Source organism: Sciurus vulgaris (genome assembly GCF_902686455.1).
Source record: "Sciurus vulgaris genome assembly, chromosome: X".
Classification (NCBI taxonomy): domain Eukaryota; kingdom Metazoa; phylum Chordata; class Mammalia; order Rodentia; family Sciuridae; genus Sciurus; species Sciurus vulgaris.
Genome location: NC_136471.1, coordinates 130,444,436 through 130,466,310, shown reverse-complemented (window position 1 = coordinate 130,466,310; position 21,875 = coordinate 130,444,436). Strand labels below are relative to the sequence as shown.

The following is a 21,875-nucleotide window of genomic DNA, read 5'->3' as shown; positions in this document are numbered from 1 at the left end:
ATCCCTGGCCCTCAGATTTCTTATTTTTAATGCATTTTGGTTATACATAATAGTGGGGTTCATTTTGATATAATTGTAAAAGTATATAAAATTTTTTTTAATCCCCAGTATTTTCCCTTCCCTGCTCTTCTGCCCTCTCCCTGATTCCCTTCATGTACCTTACTGGTGAGAAGGCAGATTTTTAAAATAATTGTGTTATTGTTTTTAATCAGAAAATATTAAGAAAAACTGAAATTGACTCTTGACTCAATCTTGCCACACTATCAAAACGTTTTTTAAATGATTAGAACATAATAATGTTTAATCCAACCAGTAACTTATGAAGTAGGTGTCATTATTCTCCCTGTTGTCCAGTTGAGGAAGGGGAGATACAGGATGTTATCTCACTGAAGTACACAGCAAGAAAAGAATAGAACTGAGATTGAACCCTGGAACTCCAGAGCATGAGAATATTTACCAATGTATGAAACAAAAACACAGAGTTAACTGTTTAGTTACTACTATGATTTGATTATGGATTATCTCCTCTCAAACTTAAATTGGGGTTTAATCCCCATTGTTGAAGAACTAAGTGAGTGGAAACTTATTCAGCTATATTGTTTATATGTGGGGCCTTTGGAACTTATTAGGATTAAGATCATCAGGGTGGAGACCCCATAATTGAATATTGGTGGTTCTATAAGAAGAGGGAGACAGACCAGGACAAACATTTGTGATCCCTGTCTCTTTTCTTGTGATCCTCTGTACTACCTTGGGACTCTGCCACCAACAAGGTCATCACCAGATGTGCCCCTTTACCTCAGACCTCCAGAACCATGAGCCAAAATGAACCTCTTTTCTTTATAACTTACCCAGTCTTTTGTATTATTGGCAACAGAAAATGGACTGATACAGTTACTGAACACTTGGAAAACCCACATGGGCAAACTTGTGTATTTGAAGTCTAGTACTTCTAGTTCTCAACCTAACCTTTCAGTTCTCTTCCTCCTAATTCTCTTCCATTCTGTCATCCTCTGGCTAGGTGAGAAAGTTAAGTTTGTAATCTGAATCTTCCCACCTATTGTCTGGTAAACTTTTGCATTTTCAGCTGTCTCATTTTGTTTCAACTGCCATTTTCATTTGTTGTCTCTTATCTCTAGATGTGGCTTTGGCCTCAATTTTAATTCCAGCCTTCAGGAAGCAGGTGGATACTCATTTATGGAATAAATTATTTTTAAAATCAAAAGATAATCCTTTGATTCCTTCTGGAGGCTTAGTACTAGGTCTGTGGCATTTGTCAAAGAGGGAAGGGCTTATATTGCTTGTCCAGAACTTCTTACAGGAAAATGGAGATGGTTTTAGGTCTACCAGCAAGCACATTCTTGTCTTTGCCTATTCTCTCTTGCCTTAAGTGATGGTTTAAAATCTGTTCACAAATTCTTTGGTACTTTATCCAAAAAAGTAGTGCTTGATATGGACCTGACTTAATGATTTACTTCTAATAAATAGAATAAAATAGAAGTGATAATACATGACTTCTGAGACTACAAAGATACTGTGGATGAGTTGCCCATTCTTGGATTACTCACTTCGAAGGAACTCAAGTGCCATGTCATAAGGGCAGCACTGTGAAAAATCCACCTGGATTAGAACACCTCAGCTAAGTTGATTCCATGTTCCTTACCCACAGAACCTATAGGATAATGTTTATTGTTTTAAGCTGCTAAATTTCCTGGTAATATTTATCAGTAGATACCTAATATACCTTCCTTGGTTGAATCCCAATCTGGGCATCTCTATATTCTTACTACTAAATAACTCTTCACAGTGATTCACTTAGGGGTCCTAAGAACATATTTGAGATTTTGATCATGTCTTAACATCTCATATTTTAAAAAATGTTCATTCCATAAATTCTTTTATGCCTTAGATTTATTCTAATATCTTTTTTATTTCTGTTTGATATCACAGCTTTAAACAGTGAACCATGTTGTTGAAAATTTTTTGCATTCTTCAGAAAGGAATTCCTATAATTTTTGAGCAGTTTTTATGCATTATGCCTAATCTATATTCTCTTGCTGAACATTAGGAGCTTACAGACATGACTTCATTCTGATAAATCCACTGGGACATGAAGGAGACATCTCCTGCTTTGTGGTCTGTGGTCAAGAAACGTGAATAGATATATGATATGTTACATGCTAAAATTTAGATCAGTAGTTCTCAACCCTGGCTAGATAGTAGAATCACTTGGGGAGCTTCATAAAAACAAAATAAAACAAAACACAAAGACTAGAATCTCTGTTGGAGTAGAGGCAGAATCTCTATTTTAAAAGGTCTTTATTAAACAATCTACTATCTGGGGACAGGTTAGGGACCACTGCTTTATATGTCACCCAGTGAAGAATTCAATCCTTTAGTACCATCTCTAAAGAAAGCAAATTGTTGGTGGTTCTGCAACTATTTAGGTATGTCATCTAGTGAAGTTATTTCATATCTCTAGACACTCATTTTCTAGATGAGCCCAGTGATTTACAACCATGGCTATGTCACTAGGGGTCTTTAAATTGCTGATTCTTAAATCCCACTCCCAGAGATTAGTATGAAACTGGTTTGGATTGTTCCCTGGGTATCAGGATTTTTAAAAGTATCCACTTGGTGACTCTAAATGTGCAATTGAGACTGAGAACTAGTGAACGGGTAATTGCTAAGATCCTTTAAAGCTTTGTTTTTGTTTTGAATACCTGTGATTTAGGTTGATGCAATCCATGATATTAACACATTTTACAGTCATAGGGAGAAAGAATTATCAAACTACACAGTTGACTCTTGACATAGATACAGCATTATTCATGACTTATGTGAAGTCATTTAATGTAAAAAAGGGTTGGAACCAGAGAAGGTTAATCTTCAAACACTTTAGAGGTTTTGGTAAATTTGGAAAGTCAGGGAAGACTACAGAGCAACTTAGGCATAGATCTCACAACCAGTTTCATGGATTATGAATGAATGTAGAGAGAAATCTAACTCAATACATTTTTCTAAAACTTAACATTGACTAACATGATTAACATGACTTTTCCATGGATGCCCCCAAACAACCTTATTGTCTTGATAGTGCATCATGACAACAAATAAAATACACATCATTGTTCTTTTCTTCTTTAAATGGGGTGCTGGAAGAAGTATTTGTTGTGTTTTCATTTCTGAAGGCAATAAGGGAAATAATTCTGTGGTTGTTTCACAAAATGTCTAGTTCAAGTTGCTTTGAAATCAGTGGTTTCAATAAGAGGTGCTTGCAGTTGGTGATCTTTAAGATGTTTTCAATGATCCTCACATCCTAGTATTCATACCCTCATGTAATCCCTTCCTCTGGAGTTTAGGCTGACTCTAGTGATTTTTCTTTTTAACAAATAGAATACAGCAAAAGTGATTGGATGTCACTTACCAGATTAGGTTATACAGGATTATTACCTACAATTTACTGTCACTCTTTGGTTTGTCTTACCTATTATCTCAATGAAGCAATTTGGTGAGGCCAGTATGGGAAAAACTGAGGATGGTCTTGGTCAACCGTCAGAACAGACCTAAGTCCAGCAACCCCTGAGGAAGTGAATCTTGCCAGCAGCCACCTGAGTAAACTTGGATGTGGATTATTCCATGTCAAGTTTTCAGATGAGAGTTGTTCTTTTTTATTTTTTTATTTATCATATTTTTTATTTTTACAGACTGCATTTTGATTCATTGTGCACGAATGGGGTGCAACTTTCCATTTCTATGGTTGTACACAATGTAGATTCACAACTACTTGCATCCCTGTGAGAGAACCTGAAACAGAGGTCCTGTTAAGCTATGCCCACTTCACCAGCTCTGGGGTTATAAATGCCTGGCATTATAAGCTGTAGAATTTTAGGGTAACTTGTTGGACAGTGCTATGGTTTATCTCTCAAGTACATGTCTTCGAGTTTTGGTCCTGAGTTTGTCAGTGTAGAGCTGGTATGAAATCATTAAGAGGTGGAGCCTAGTGGGAGGTTGTTAGTTCATTAGGGCCATTGCCCTCAGAAGAGATTAGTTTTTTTGGAAACCCTGAGATCTCACAAAAGTGACATGGTATAAGGGCAGTTCTGATCTCTGAATCAGGCCTGTTTCAACTAAGAAGTCATACCTAGAGCTGAGTCAGTGCTAATGCTTTGCCATTGAATCTCCAGAACTGTGAAATAAATAAACCTCTTTTTAAAATAAAGTTGTCCAAATATATGTATGTATGTATATATGTATGTATCTATATAGATATATCATTATAGAATGAAAAACAAAGTAATATGAGCACCAATATTTAACTATTACAGTACTGATGGAGAATGTACTGGAGAAAGTACTAGATGATGCTACCTTTTGAGGCATGGAGCTTAGTGAAATGGAGCAGCAGGGTTCATCCATAAAATGATTCATTCCAGGAATTTTTATAGGCTGATCATTCATTGGGATATTTATAGTCCTTGTCATGCAATTCTTGCTGCCTGTTGATCCTGTGCATATGGTTTGTTAGTCACCAATCAGGTTTTATTCCTTCTAGTGTGAATGCTCATTTTGATAAGTCCCTAACTAAGGAAGTAAATCTGCTAGTAAGAGAAAAAGGGAATGAAGGAAATTAAGTACAGGCTTGTTGAATGTTACCATGCACTCAATACTTGACCCAAACATTGGATGTAAATGCAAGGCCAGTACAATTTTCCCAATTCATACAGGAGGAAACATGGCAGCTAAGTCACTTGTATGTACCCTAACTTATGTTTTCTTAGCTATGATTTTCCACTACTCCATACTGCATTTATAACTAGTCATTGTAACATGAATGCGTTATTCTCACCTACAGTTACTATTATGCATATTAAAAATTGACCTCACAACATACAACAAATTTTGCTGAATAATTTGTTATTGTGTCCATCATCATACTTATTTCCATAATAAGTAATGCAGAATGCTTTTTTGGCTTCTAGTTCAATTGGAAATAGGTTTTGTTTCCTTTGCCATTGCCAATTTTTTGTTAGTGTCCTCTAGAACTCAGTTTTAAGGAGTTTTATTCAAAGGCTAGGCTTAGTTGGAAAAAAGAATTGTGATCAAGTAGAGAGTAGTTGAGAATAGAGTATAGTTGCCCAGGATTTCTGTGTTTTTCACTAATGAATATCAGTTCTTACACAGCCAGGCATCTACATGGAATGAACAACTCATCTGTTTGTCTGGAACTTTCCTAGTGTTAGCACTGAAAGTCCCACATCCAGGCAACCCCTCAATCCCAGGCAAACTGGAAATATTAGTAAGTTTATACAAAGGTATCTTTTGGGGAGCCAAGTTGTTATGGTTTGGATGTGAGATGTTCCCCAAAAGCTCACATGTGAGACAATGCAGGAAGGTTCAGAGGAGAAATGATTGGGTGGTAGAAGTCTTAACCCAATTGGTGAATTAATCCCAGATGGGATTAATTGTAGTGGGAGGGTGTGACTGGGGGAGGTGGAAATTAGAGTGTGGCTTTGGGGTATATATTTTGTGTCTGGTGAGTGGAGACTCTCTCTGCTTCCTAATGATGCAAGCTGCTTCCCTCTGCCATACTCTTCCACCATGATGTTCTGCCTCACCTTGAGCCCCAAGGAATGGAGCCGGCCTTCTGTGGACTAAGACCTCTGAAACTGTGAGCCCTCATATAAACCTTTCCTCCTCTATAATTGTGCTGCTCAGATCATTTAGTCACTGCAGTGAAAAAGCTGACTACCACACAAGTAGACTTGGAATTGGGTGTGTTTAACCACCTTACTACTTAAATGTGGTTAATCTACCAGCGGTGTCCCTGGGAGCTTATCTGAAATTCAGAGTTTTATACCCCTGTCATTTTAACAAGATTTCCAGCTGAGTCATGGACATTAAAGCCTGAGAAACAGTCCTGGGGGCATTAAGCCCTGCTAAAGGACCACTGTAGATAGATTAATGGCACCCAACCCTTTCTTAACTGGAATATCCAAGAATGATCACATCACATATGTGTGACACAGTCTGATGTGCACACCCCACATTCTGCAAAACTGTACAGGCAATAGCATACCTCTTTCCCACTTGAGAGTCATGTGAAAATGAGAGAAACAAGAGTGAGGCCCTTCAACTATCTTGAAGCTAATATTTTTCAAAATAAAGTGGTCCAATAAACTTTGGCATTTTAACTGTTTTTAGTGACATAACACTATTTAGCTATGGAGGACAGCTGTAGGAAGGGAAGCAGGAAGATGTCCTTTGCCTCAATATGACCTGTCCTACCTTGAGTATTCCTCTGTATACTACTTTACTCTCCTCTGGAATATTAGTTTTGAAAAATTTAAAGAAGCTTCCATGCTCGTATAATTATATTAAAATGGATTCTACTGTCATGTATAACTAAAAAGAACCAAAAGTAAAAAATAAAAATAAATAAAACAATCAAAAGTATCAGGTAAAAAACACTTTCCTGCTTCCACGCTTGCAGGTGGTAACCTGCTTGGAGGAGACTGTTTGCTACCTTGACCCCCTGCCTCAGCTGGTTTTGACTCCTCCCTGGTGTCAGTGTCCTCTAGCAAATAGTCCCCAGGGCAATTCACCACCTCTGTCTAGGGTTGTTAATGGGAAACTCCAGATATGCCTTTAATTTGTCAGGAAAATTAATGGTGATGATGTGCTATTACTTGGGAGTTACTTGGAAAGAATTGGGTCACTACTGCAACCTAGGGGTCCTAGACTGAAGAGAACCTAAAAATGTGGCAATGCAAAACAATTTCATGTGCATTTATTAGGCTGAAATTTAGCCAAATTTTCTCACATTTTGTCCTCATTGGCCATCAATTCTTTGTCTGCAAAAGATTGTGGAAGTAATATGTTATTATTGAAAATTTAGAAAGTAGAAGATATTTACTCCCTATCCCACTACCCTAATGTTTAGTTATGTTTTTATTATATTTTGCCATCTATGAAAATCATATGTGTTAGGAAGAATATTTTCCCTCAGAGATGTCCATGGAATCTGAGTATATGTTAGGTTATGTGAAAAATGGAGAACTAAGGATATAGATGGAATGAAGATAGTATATCAACTGACCTCAAATTGGAAAATTATCCTGGATTATCTGAGTGGGCCTGATGTAAGCATATGGGTCCTTAAAAATGAAAGAGGGATGCAGAAGATGGCTTAAAAGGAAGTGTCATTCTATGGAAGGATGGCAGAGAAATGCAATGTTAGGGCTATACTGGCCTTTGCTGACTTGGAAGATGGAGGAAAGTGTCACCAGCCAAAGAATTCAGGTGCGTTCTAGAAGCTGAAAAGGCAAGGAAATAAATTCTCCCGTAGGTCCTCCATAAAGAAATGCAGCCCTGTTGACATCTTCATTTTAGCCCAGGGAGACCTGTTTTGAACTTCTAACCTCCTTATCTTATAGTTAATAAATATGCATTGCTTTAAGAAATTTGTTTTGTGATAAGTTGTTATAGTAGCAACATAAAACTAATACACCTTAGTTTTCACAGTTGTATTATGCCTGAATGTTATTTTTATGTTTGTGTAGTTTTTATAATTATTTCAATGACCACATATTATCCCATGGAGCTGAACTACTGGCATTTTCTTAATCATACCCTTTAACTGAACATTGAATGTGTGAGTGTATTTATGCACTTTTCTGTTTTATAAGTTTAATCGTTTCTTAAAAGTAGTCTACAGAGATTAATTTTGAAGTTTGAATTTCCTTTATTTTTTTCTATATTTAACTTTTTAAAAAATATCTTAGGTCCTTTTGAAATTCAACTTGATAATGTAAGAATGTACTTTTTCCTAACTTGTTTTTCAACGACATATGCTGACTGATTTTTCTTTTCTATTTTTTAATGCTTTCTTTATTAAATATTCAATTTGATGGAAAATAAGCTTATTTTCTGAGCTACTGGTTCTCTTCCAATAATTGATTTCTGTTTGTTCTTAATAATTCCCTTTGAATTTTTGTTGCATTATAATACATATAAATTCCTGTAGGGACAAGTATTCTCCCTCATTATTCATTTTAAAAATTTCTTAATTTATTTTTTCATATGATTCTTAAATTATTATACCCGAATCTTAGAAGAATCCATTGAGAGTGCCTAGTGTCCACTGCCTTGAGAAACAAATTGAAAATCCTTAGTATGGCATTCAAAGTTCATAATCATGTTACTTTATTATTCCTATTTCTGATTTTTGAAAACTTCAGTTATGGTTAGGGCATTTCTATGAGAAATAGAAAGTTAGGTGGTCCATTTTCAGAATGTAGTATTTAGCTTTAATTGGATCCAACTGTAGTCATTTTAATTAGAGCACTTCCCTTGGCCTCCACAATTTTAAAATTAGCTACTCAAGTAGATGGTAACCCTGAGCTCCTCCTAGGGCAGAAGTCAGAGCTGAGTTAGGGATAAAAGCTGATGAACTGCCCACCCAGTTGCACTTGCTAGCCAAGTTCTGTATCACACCATTCTGGGAGGAGTAAAATTTGCCTTGCTGACCCACTTCCAAGCATGAGTTTAATTTCTTGTGGTACCTCAGTATTTCTAACAATTTCTTTGCTATCTTCCCTGTGGATTGTTTTCTGTTTCGTGAAGTTTGCTTATTATTTTCCCAGTTCAGACTGTATTTATTACAGTGATTTGTTTTACAGGTTTGTTTTCTTTTTCTTAGCAGCATGGTATAGGAAGAGCTGAGTGTTAGAATCAGTCTTGAGTTTGAATTCTAGCTCTGTTTCTCACTAGCTAAATGGCCTTAAATGAGTCACTCAGCCATCTTGAGGGTCAGTTTTTGTCCTTAAAATGAAGTCAACAGTGTCTTGTTGTAGGGTCGTCAACTGCATTACAGTTAAAAATGTGTGTGTATACACACACACACACACACACACACACACACACACATATATATATACATAAATAAAAATATAGCAAGATCCCAGATAGTTAGTAGAAAATCAGTCAATGTTATTCATCTCATTACTGTATTGTTTTAAACCATGTACTCTTAAAAAGAGTTTGTTATTCTTAGGTATATGTCACTGAACCTAGAATATAGTGGAAACTAAATAAAAATTTACTGTTGAAATTTTCTCCTTCTCTTCTCTGTCTTATTCAAATCCCACTCATTCTCTAAGTCTCTGACTGCAGCTACATCTTGTTTTGGGGTCAACCATGGCTTAACATTATTCTGAGCAACCTTGGTAGTGAGCAAAGTTAAATGATGTAAAATGGGGGATAAAGGATGCAAGGGGCCTTCGTAGGTATGATTCACTAGATCCTTTCTAGTTCTTTTATAAAATTTTAGGATTTTATTAGAGGAGAGTTTATTACTGAGTTCTTGTTAATGTGCTCAAATGTTCCACTTATCTAGTACTTCTTATCAGCACATTTGAACCTCAGCTCAACTGTTATGATTCAGGAGATAGGTAACTAATAAAATCATAAATCGGACACTGTATAATTACAAAAGTATACATGTACTGAAACAGCATATGATACCCATATATAATTTTATGTGCAAATTATTAGATTCAAAAGATACAAAATGACTCTGTCCAATTGTTAGAAGAGATTCTAAAGATCTACTCTGAAATTCTGCCCCTAACTTGTTTCAGATTGATAAAGATTTTGACCTCATTCATCCATTACCACAAGTTCCCAGTTCTGTGGTCCCATTACCAGGTGAGAAGGCCAAAGCATATAGTCACCAACACTTACCTATGATTGTCAAGGGTGCTCCCAGATACATTGACTCCTGGTCATTGTAGTGTGACTGTCACATTGGCCAAGTATTCTTCTGAAGCCTGAAAGGTGCAAGTGCTAGTGGGAGGAGGCTGGAGGTATGCAGAGGAAAGTAAAACCAGGAATGTCATGGGTAGGGCAGTGGCAGTGTCACTCCAGCATGAGAAAGGCAAGGAAATTGGAATAAAGCCCTCATTTGTCCACCTAATCTCTGTGCCTTCATTTCCTTATCTGAAAAATGATTATATCATTGTAAGGGGTGATGGTTAATCTGAATTATCAATTTGATTAGATTAAGAGATGCCTAAGATTAAGAGACTTCTGGGTGTATCAGTGAGGGTGCTTCTAGGACTAACTAGCATGTGGGACACCAAACTGAGGTGGAGACCAACCCTAAGTGTGGGCAGCACAGTACGACAGGTTAGAGACCTTCATGGAATAAAGGTTGGAAGAAAGGGCGTTGATTGACATTTTTAGGTTTCACATATGAATGGGATCATGTGCTATTTATCTTTCTGTGACTTCCTTTTTCACTTAACATAATGGCCTCCAGTTCTCTCTATGCTGTTGCAAATGGCAGGATTTTATCCTTTTTATGGCTAAGTAGTATGTGTGTGTGTTTGACATACCAGTTTAATTTCCTTTGTGAATATACCCAGGAATGAGATTGCTAGATCATGTGATTTCTATTTTTAATTTTTTTGAGAAACATCTATCCTGTTTTCCATAATGGCTATACTAATTTATGTTCCCACTAGCATTGCGTATTGACATGTATGTTCTTTTTTAAATGTAATTCTTCTAGTGATTCATTTTTGTTGTGTTTATACAAATCTTGTTGTAAAGTGGATTGGACATTTTAAAAATTTGGTTTTTCACTGAGGGAGTTTGAGAAACACTAGTCTGCCACAATGGGTTAATAATACACAGCCTTTGCACTGGTTGCCTGATTTTGTAAATATTTAATTGGAACACAGCCATACCTAGTCATTATATATTATCTATGCCCCTTTTTTTTCTCTGCAGTGGCAGAAAGGAATCATATGACAAAGACTACGTGACCCACAAAACCTGAATTATTTACTTTGCGGTCCTTTACAGAAAATATTTGCCAATCCCTGTTGTATTCTACCTCCCATAATGCCCCAGCTGGATTGATCTCCAGTTGCCCTCAGTGATGACTTTGATAACACACATTTGACTGCCTTCCTTTCTTTTCCTCTCTCATTTTCTCACTCCCTGCCAGTGTTTCCTAGGCCTTTTTAAAAAATAAATGACCTGTGTTCTGGACTCAAGATCAACAATTGGGAGACCCCAAACAACACATATATTGTGTCATTGTGTTTCAGAGTCTAGCCCCTTCCACCTACCAGATATGTAAGCTTTAGCTCATCAATTATGCCATCAGAGCCATCCCTACTTCTCTTTTGGAGCATCATGTGAAAATTCAAACTTGTGGGCCTAAATTTTTCTGATTCATTTACTCTTTTTCACTAAGCACTACCTTGGAACTAGGGATGGTGGAGGAGAGAACAAAGACAGAGAGAAATAAGAAAAGCCAATCTTGCCCTACATTTGGTGTTCCCTTTTTAAAAACAGTTTGTAAAGCTTGTAGCTTTCCCTGAGGTGTCATAGAACCTGAGTCAGGGCCAGATATTTTTCACTGGTCTCTGACCTTTATGTCTCACAGGATAGGGCCAAGACATTGCTTACCCCAATCTTATTGCTGTTGCCTCCATTCATTTCTGTGTACCCCTCCTAATTACTGAGGTCACTTCAGGCTTTAATTCTGTCTTCTAAAGTGTAACACAGCCATAATTAGGCCATATGTTAATTAGCAGGATGACGCCTTGTGCTTTGTCACTCGTGAGGGGATGTGGATCATTGCAGAAAGTGGCATAGAAAGGTGAGTTCAGTGGGAAGAGGAAGTCTAAGGACTGACTCTACTCAGCAAAATCTGCCTTAGGGAGCAGGAGAAATGATACTATGCAAGCAGGGGAAAGGATGGGGACACACAAAGAAAAAGAGCTTCAGTTGACCTCTTTTCCACTCCAGGAATGAGCTGTAAGTTTGAGGGCAAGTCTGAGGCTGAGCACCACCAGGGATGGCAGAATCTCTTGAAGGATTGGAGTTGGTGGCCAGGGCCAAAGTCAAGGTTCCGACAGAGGCCACAGGCAAGGTAAGTTGTCAGGAATACCCCCATTTCTTACCTTAGAGGTTTGTGGGGAGGCCAATAAAAATCAGGTCAATCGTTTTCTTCTTGAGTACTCTAACTACCCTCCAGGAAATCAAGAGTGGGGTCTGATAGCTTGGGGCTATATTTCTATGTGCCATTTACTAATTTAATGCTGAGTCTTCCTATTTTCTATTAACTTATTTTCTGACATTCTTATGATAAGAAAGTTGAGCAAAAAGATCAATAGGTCATGATTATTTCCTATTTCAGATATTGTCACTGCTATTACTTTAGAGACAGTTTTCCAGGAAACTAATTACTAAGGGAATTCATGATTGGGTGGAACGACATGTGAATTACAAAAATACTAACTTCCCTCCAATTTGTTGTCAACCCATGATAAAATGAAAAAATAATTCTGTCATAACCCAGCCAATGCATGAAATGGACTAAGATGGTCATTTAAAATTATATATATTCTTGGACTTTCAAAAAAGGCATAGGACAAAAAAATCTCAAAGTGTATCTAAGGGGGGATTTTGAGAAGGAATTTTATGTTAATAAGTACTACTATTATTATTATTGCTGATATTAGTTGAGTTCCTACTGTAATCTAAATTCTTACAGGTTTACTACTAGTATTCCTAACAACCTTTCAAGGGAAGTATCATCATTCCCATTTTACTTGAAGCTTACAGACTTTTGCTCCTGCTCAAGGATCATACTTCTAGCTGAGACAAAACTGAAAAAAAAAATCATTATTATGATTTTTATCAATGTCATCCCAGGGATTGGACCCAGGGCCTTGCATATGCTCTACTACTAAGTTATAATCCTAGTTCCCTTTCCATTTTTTAAAACTCTGTAATTTGAGCTCTCATTACTAAACAGGGGGCAGCAAACTTTTTCTGTACAGGGCTAAGTATTATTTATTTGTAGCTTTGATGGTCATTTGGTATGTATTGCAACTACTAAGCTATGCAGTTTTAGCATAAAGGCAGCCACAGACAATACATCAATGAATGAATGTGACTTAGTTCAATAAAACTTTATTTGCAGACACTAAAACCCAATTTGATATGATTTTCACATATCATGAATTATTCATTTCCAAATTATTTACAAATCTCAAAAATTATACTGCTCACAGGCCAGATAAAAACAGGTGGTAGACCAAGTTTGGCACACATCCTATAGTTTACCAATCCCTTCACTGTAGAAAACTGCCTTTTTAACAAGAACTTACGAAAATAATGAAGTTAAGGCAACTGAGCTACATATTTCACACAAGGGAGCCAAGCAAGCTGTGGGAAAGCTTATGGGCCTGAACATGTATGGAGCTAGACTCTCATTCTGGCTCCGCCATCACATTACATTTGTAAATAAGACTCATCTCAAGAATTACTGGGTCCAGTACTCCCTGTCTCCCAAGTGAAATTTTTAGCAGTTCTACTATTATTTAATTCTAATTATTGTATGTCTGCATGAAATAATTTCCATAAATTATCTATCAGTGATATGGGGAAGACTGGAGAAGAACAATCTGTGGATAATGTCAAGAGTTGAGTTGTGAACAAGTTAAGTTCAAGGCATATATATATATATATATATATAGTCAGTGAAGTTGATTTAATATAGAAATCTGGAGAAAAGGGTGAACTTGAGATTTTTGAGGGTGAATTTGGGAGTCATTAGCATGTATACTAAATCCGAGTGTATCATGACATTAAATAAGATTTTTAATTTTTTTTGGTACCAAGGATTGAACCAAGGGCTGCTCAACCACTGAAATATATTCCATCCCTTTTTAAAAATTTGTATTGCTTTGAATCAGGGTCTCACTAAGTTGCTGAGGGCCTTGCTATATTGCTGAGGCTGGCCTGGAACTTTCAGTCCTTTTGTCTCAGCCTATCTAGTCGCTGGGATTACAGGCATGCACCACCACATCCAGCATTGAATAAGAATTTTCATGGAAGGATTTCAATATCTTAGCACTATTGACATTAGGGGTGGGATAATTCTTCACTGTGAGACCATCCTGTACATTGTATAGTATTTAGGAGCATCTTCGGACTCACCCACTAGAAACCAGTAGCACTGTCTTCCTCCATTTGTGACAATCAAAAATGTATCCAGACATGCCAAATGTCCTCTGGGGTGAAAATTGCCCTTGGTTGAGAACAACTGTTTTAGGGAAAAGATTGAGAGTGGTCTTCCATGATTCCAGCTTTGGAAGTCAGAAAGAGAAGAAAGAAATGGGAGAAGAGACTGAGGATTGATCAATGAAGTAGGAGAAGAAATAATATACAGAGTCCCAACAGCTTAGTCTGAAATTGGTTTAATATTTGCTGAAAGACAGGTGGAGGTGAGACAAGAATTAATGCCCCAGAGCTCAGGGCGGTGCCCCGCTGAGCTCCACCGTGTTTCTTTTATGACATCCTTAGAGGCAGTAGAGGGAACAGGGACATAAGAAACACTACCATCAGACATTTTCTAACTGCATGGAGCCTGCAGGTAGTGCAAAGACAGGATGTTTTCTAGTACGGAGGAGTGGATAAAATAAAAAGGAGTCTAAAAATAACACTTAGAAACCAAAGATAGAGACCTTTACTCTTTCTTAGTTCTGATTTTATTTTTAGAAATAATCCTCAGAGGATAAAACTGTTATGGTCTGGGTGTAGAAGAAAAACAAGGACAGAAATAGAGTTGCTATGGTTTTGAGGAAAAGCAAAAGGAACATAAGAACTATGGCTTCGTCACATCCTGAGCTGTAGGATGGGTCTTTGTTTATTTTTTAAATCTCTTCACTCATTTCATGCCTCATTGATTTTTAAAAATAGCAAACAGATTTTGTGAACTTTCTATGTTTGCAAATCATCTGGGTGGGGTGGGTCACTTCTTTTATCTCAACAACTTGGGAAAATGAGGCAGGAGAATTGCAAGTCTGAGGCCAGCCTCAGCAGCTTAGCAAGACCCTGTCTCAAAATTATAAAAATGGGGGGTGGGATATGGCTTAGTGGTAGAGCACCTCTGGATTCAATCCCAAGTACAAAAGTTTAAAAAAGGAAAGGAAAAGAAAATTAAAGAGCTATGATTTGATAAAGGACTGATAAAACGGTTAAAAGCTTTCAGCCCTTAATATTGAAATTAATACCATTAGATGAGAGTGCCTGTTAGCCACATGCATGATAACAAAGGACAAAGAGAAGTGGAATGTCTGCTTTTCCCCTTTTATTTAAATGTTCTTCCTCTAAAATGAAGATAAGTAATTTGTCTCACGGAGTTATTATGTGCAAATGCCTAGCAGAATCTAGTGTATTTTGGGACATCCATAAATGTTAAAAAGAATAATGTTTATCCTGATTACACAATCTAAGAATAATGTGTATCCTGGTTACACAGTCTAAACGTGTAATAAAGATTTCATAGAACTCTGAACTGTACCCCTCCCCCAAACCAACCTGCAGAAAGAGAGTAAAATGCAGGTAAAATTATTAGTTAGTAGTCTCATATCAGTGTCAATTTCCTGGTTTTGATAATGTACTACAGTTATGTAAGATATTCATTTGGGCAAACTTGGTAAAGGGTATACAGAACTATACATTATTTTTGCAGCATCTTCAGAGAAACTATTTCAAATAAAAATGATTATGACTGTTCACCTTAAGATCATTTGGTTTTATGTCAACTTTAGTTTGTTGATTTATCTTTGTTTTAATAGATACTTGTATCATAAGTAAGCCAAATTATCAGATTTTGTTTGTAATGACAAAATGGAATCTGGTCAATATATGTTTAAGCTAATATAGTAGGTTATAGTCTAGATCATGAACCTAAACTGCTCTTAGTAAATATGTAGTCATGAAGTCTAATGATAGTTGAAAGTCTGAAATTAAAATGGACTACCATTTAGTCTTTAGTTTGGTCCTATTTTATTTTTAAATACTCCAGGACTTATCTAAGTAGACCAAAGATTGAAATTTCTACACACCTTTAAAGTCCCTGCAAAGTAAACTGTGGAGGTGGCTTGTCTACTTTTTAAGGTGAGAATTTTTACTTCAGCAGACTTTGGGGAGGGCAGGCCTCATCTATCTTGCTGATGTGCCTAAGATGTGATCTATTTATATTACAAACCATATGCAGAGCCTGGCAAGCCTCTCTGCAAATGAGCTCATTGCTCTGCCATAAAGTAGGAGGTTGGGAGGGGATGCAAAGACATTAGGGACCTTTCACAGCCATTATGCCTCTTGGTTCTGATTACACAGGAAGGATAAACAAAACCTATGATTTCTGACAAAAAGAATAAATAATAAATACCTGTCAAGGAGAGCTGGATGTTCTCCTCAGTCTTCTTTGCAGGTCGTAAAAGTCAAGTTCTTAAAGATTTGAGTACTATTTAATGAATTTCCTTTTTTGTGTATTGTGCAAATTACAAGTACAGATTATTTCAGATGTGTATTACTGACGAGCCTCCTACAAAGTGTGATGGGTTTTATCTAGAGCTTCATTCAAATCAACTAGTATTTATAGAGCATTTATCCTGTATTAAGTAATTAGATTTATCTTAGGAAATAGAGAAGAGCACTTGCTGACCTCAAAATGCTCCCAGACAAAGAGGAAAGAAGCAGAAAAAAAAAAAAAAAGTGTATTACAAAAGAGCAAGCACAGAGAGAAAGGCACAACCAATGCCCAGAGAAAAGTGTAAAGGTGGGAAGGAGTGTCATTAATTACTTAGGACAGTGGCTCAGACTGGGCTTGCAGAAGGATGTATTCTTGGTGTATGTTAGTTTGCTACAATAATTCATAATTCTTAGATCATTATTTAAATGTAAATTACACACATACAGTTTTTCCAGTCATCTGGATGAGTCATTAGATAATCATGGCCATATGATTTTATTGCATTTGTGCTCTGTTCAATTGAGTGTTTTGTTTTAGTTTGAATATAGGGAAATGGATAAGAGAACTGAGTCATTCCTCAGCACAGAGTAGTTAGAGATATTGGACTCAAAGAACCTGGACTTGAATATCAGTGGCATATTCTGAGTTTCAGTGAACATATTGCCTAGATTCCATCATTACCTGTACCACATACTGAAACTACTTTAATAAGGTGTGTTGTAGAACATATTTAATGAAGATTTTATCTGCTTCTACTGCCACCTACAACTGTAGATCAGGAATTTGATGACTGAATAATGACGTCACAATTATTATGCCCTTAAAAGAACCAGAAAGCTATGGCTATGATAGACCTTTCTCCACTTTTCCATATTCCTTCCAGAAGCAAGGCAGTTACAATTTAAAAACTTTAATAAAAACACAAAAATAGCTGCAGATACATTGACAGTGTATCACTTAGAACTTGTATCCACCTGCTAGTAATAAAAAAATTGAATAAAAATTAAAAAGTGACTGAAGAGACTCAAAAAGTCAGGAGCAAGTGTTTTGTCTTCTATATGGAAACTAGAGAGAAAAAAAGGAATGAAAAACAGGCTCAAACAAAAATAGAAGGGATATTGATTGAATAGAGGAAAGGAGATCAAGAGAGAAAGAGATGGAGGAGGGAAGGTCATGAGGAAGTACTAGGAATGAAAACTACACTATGTACATGTGCAAATATACCACAGTGAAACTTGCTTATATATGGAATTATAATACACTAATAATAATAATGATAATGATAATAGAAGGGAGATCAGTAGAACAGAGCAAGCAGATGGGGAAGGGAAGAGAGAAGTACTTTCCCTTTGGAAAGTACTGGGGATGAGATTGATCAAATTTTGGTATATGCATGTATGTCTATGGCATAATAAACACCATTGTTATGTATAATTATAATGCACCAATAAAATAGTGGCTTATTATGGCTTTATTAAGTCCAGAGTGGGTAGTCCAGGGTTATTATGGAGATTATATGATACAAATAGTGACTACTGCTCCACTTGGCTTTTTGTTTTGTCACTTTTGGGGTCTGACCCTAGTCTTTGTATTCTCAATATGGTGATGAGGGTCATCATATTTTCATTTCAGACATAAAGGGAAAAAAGATAAAGCATGTATCAATTAATCTAACTCCCTTAAAATTGTCTTCCTAGAAATCCATTTCTGTGACTTTAATTAACATCTCATTGGCCAGGAGTATCTCAAATACTCTTAGTTACAAGGGAGGAAGTCAGAAAAATTTGGAACTTGTAACACTACTCCTTGAAACAATCTCAGGGTTCAAGTTGTACAGAAAAGGGAAAATAGATATTTGCAAGACAACTAGTAGCTCATGCAACATTGAGGCCTAATGTCATCAAGATCTTGATCCAACTTTAGCAACTATCCACTTCCCAACTTTTTGATGGATCAGAGAAAGAAACCCCCTATTTGTTAGAGGTACTGTTTTTCAGGTAGCTGTTTTCTACAGTTTTATATATTCCTAACTGAAACAAAATATAAACACTGTTTATAGGTGTCTGACTTTTAGAATTGACTTGTTGACCAGGAATCACAAATTCAAATATATTCCAAACTAGATAGGTGGTGGTGATTGTGGATGGGGGTGCTGGCAGACTGGCCATTATGTGCCCCTTAAAAGTGGGGAGGTGCTGTGGCTAATGAGTAGAGAGTAGCGTTTTCATACAGGATTGCCAGCCTGATGTTACAGATATCAAATTTTAAAAGAACCAGAAAGTTGGGGCTTCATGCATATAGCAAGGTCATAAAATTGTTTTCATACTACATTATAGATATGAAGAAAAAAAATTTCATTTCTTTATTTGGCTACAGTAATGATCTCCCAATCTCCTTTGCTGGCTGTAGGAATAACAACAGAACAACAATGATACCTGAAAGTCCATTTTAAGTGTTCTTCTACTCTGAGAATTTAAGAAATATAGCTTATTTTAAAAAGTAATATCTAATTCACACACTATAAAATTAACTCCTTGGCAGTTCATGATTCAGGAGTTCTCAGTGTTTCACAAAGTTGTGCAGTAATTGCTACTAATTCCAGAACATTTGCAGTACCCCAAATAGATACCCCAGATCCATTGGCAGTAACTACCCATTTTCTCCTTCCCCCAACCCCTGGAAACTACTCATCTACTGTCTCTATAAATTGACCTGTTCTAGATATTTCATATGAGAGAAATTATTTCACTTTAAACAGTGTTTTCAAGGTTTGCATAGTATGTATCAACACTTCATCTTTTATGGCTGAATAATATTTTATTGTATGGCTAGACCATATTTTGTTTATGCATTCATCTACTGATAGAAATTTGGTTTGTTTTCACTTTTTGGCTATCACTAACAATGCTGCTATGAACATTTGTGACATTTATGTACAAGTCTTTGTATGAACATGTATATTCACTTCTCTTAAGTATATAACTAGGAGTGGAATTGCCAGGTCATATTTGAACTCTGTTTAATTTTTTTGTTACTTTTAGATATACATGACAGTAGAGTGTATTTTAATATATTATACATGGAGTATTCCACATATGTGTATAATTTGTTCTAATTAGGATCCTGTTTTTGTGGTTGTATCTGATGTGGATTTTCACTGGTGGGGTATTCATACATGAACATAGGAAAGTTATATCTGATTTCTATGTTTAATTATTTTGAGGAACTGTCAAACTGTCTTCTGAAGTGCACCAGTTTGCATGCCTATTAGCAGCGTGTCAGGGTTCCAACTTCTCAAGATCTTTGCCAACTCTTGTTATTGTAGGTCATTTTGATTGTTTGCATTCTAGGGGATATAAAGTAGTATCACATTGTGGTTTTGATTTTCATTTCCTTAATGTCTAATAATGTTGAGCATCTCTTTATATGTGTATTGGCCATCTATAAATACAGTTTAGAGAAATGTCTGTTTAAATCATTTGGCTCTTTAAAATTTGGGTTGTCTTTTTATTGTTGAATTGTATGCTTATTATTGTATAGTTTTGAGGTCACAAACAGTTGAAAATTGGTTATTAATATGATTAAATGAATCACTAAAATTTTACACACACATTATATATGTCCATACATATATTTGCATGTACATATGTGTGTGTATACATATACATGTATATGTTTTTCCTGCATTTCTCCCTAAAATAACATTGAGAGTATGGAATTAAGCAGTTTCATCTGTGAGTCCAATTTTTTCAATATTCTCTCCAATTGTTCCATTGTGTCTCTTCCTTAGCAGGCAAAAACTAAAGAGAGGAAATCAGGAGACCCTACTTTTCCCTCTGCTCTCTTTTTTCTGTTCCTCTCTATAATACCTTACATCAAAAGACATGAGGATGTATTAGTCAAGGTACTCTAGAGAAAAACAGAATCAATAAGAGATATACATAGATATATAGACTGGTTGGCATGTAGATAAAGATATTTATTATAAGGAATTGGCTCATGTCATATGGAGGTTCACAAATCCCAAGGTCTGTAGGGTTATCAGCAAGCTGGAGAACCAGAAGAGCTGATGATATAGATCTAATCTGAAAACTGGCAGACTCAAGAAGGCTTGAGCTCCAAGAAGAGCTGATGTTTCAGTTTGATTAAGAAGCCAGGAAAAAGCCAATGTACTAGTTTAGAGTCAGTCAGGTTGGTTCTCTCTTACCTGGGGAAAAGTCAGCCTTTTGTTCTATTCAGAGATTTAACTGATTGGTTAGGTCCACTCACAATGTGAAGGACAATCTGCTTTTCTCAGGCTACAGATTTGAATTTTAATCTTATCTGAAAACAAAGAAGCATTCACAATAAAGTTTGATCAAACACTTGGGGATCCTATGGCCCATTTAAGTTGATATGTAAAATTAACCATCACAAACAGCTTTCTCTTAGCTTCTCTTATAACTAGGATGATCATAAAATATATCATCCAATCTGGAAGATATTAAAGAGTAAAAGGAGGAGCTAGAAGAAATGTATGGACTGATGTAAACTGGAACTGTAGAGGTCAAAACAGGCTCTACGGTGACCTTATCTTCAACTTCCATAGTATATGTCTAGCTGGAAAAGATGAAAGGATTGATTACCTTTTATCAAGCTACTCTAGAAATACATAAGACTGAGTCCTTGAAGCTTGGTCCTTGGCAAGCTCAAGAATAAAAAAAGTAATCTAGAAAATCCTCTCATAAAAATAGCAAGTTTTGGAGGATTAGTGTTCTGCTTTTTAAGCCTATTTTTGAAGATCAAAAGATGAATATTGAATATTCCCTTGGACTTTGTCTTCATTTCCACTTTAATGAATTCTGGTTTGTCTCCAGACAGCTGGATGACTGAGCATTCAAGGTTGAAGGTCATATCATAGAGAAGGCAAAGAGTAAAGCACAATAGAAATATTAAGAAAATAAAACCTCTGTTATAGATTAAGTCTCTCAGTTTAAAATATAGAGGGAAATAATTTATAAATTTCTGTTTAAGTAAAACAAAACACATTTATATCATCTTTCAATGGTTTGTGACCCTTGCTGGACAAAATATAAGCAAGTTTTGCTACAGAGTCAAGTTAATGCTGATTGGGAAAGAGGTTGAAGGAAAGGGGAGAATATTACTGCTTCCAATTATAAAATGGAGAGCAAGAGTCATTTCCTAAATTGGGTAGAATGCAAAATAGAAAAAAATAGAAGTGTACTTCAGATGGGGAAGAACGTAGTTGTTACTGGTATTGACCAATGAAGGTCTTGAGCTGGAAATATAACTAGACTGTATGCTAAATGTAAGTGGAACCTGATTATAAATCAAACCATCATTTTGCTAAATAAGAAAGTTTAAAATAAATTTTCATTTCATTTGAATATACAACATTTGGAGAAAGAGTTTAAATGACCCAATATCTACCTATAATATTTTAACTTAAAATTTAATTATATCTACATGTTTAAATCCCATGGTACATAAACTATACTGTTACACAAAGTTGCTCAGCTTCACTCATATT

The 21,875-nt window shown here is 36.1% G+C and overlaps 1 protein-coding gene across 3 annotated transcripts in view; it reads left to right on the top strand.

Annotated features, from left to right (window-relative positions):
• Window positions 1-11,692: 11,692 nt before the first annotated feature.
• The window catches only part of FRMPD4 (FERM and PDZ domain containing 4), a 912,953-nt gene continuing 902,770 nt past the window's right edge, over window positions 11,693-21,875 (top strand). For all 3 annotated transcript variants that reach the window (XM_079123114.1, XM_079123113.1, XM_079123119.1), the window contains exon 1: window positions 11,693-11,947. The gene's annotated coding sequence lies outside the window, so the exon portion shown is untranslated. The remainder of the gene's footprint in view (window positions 11,948-21,875) is intronic.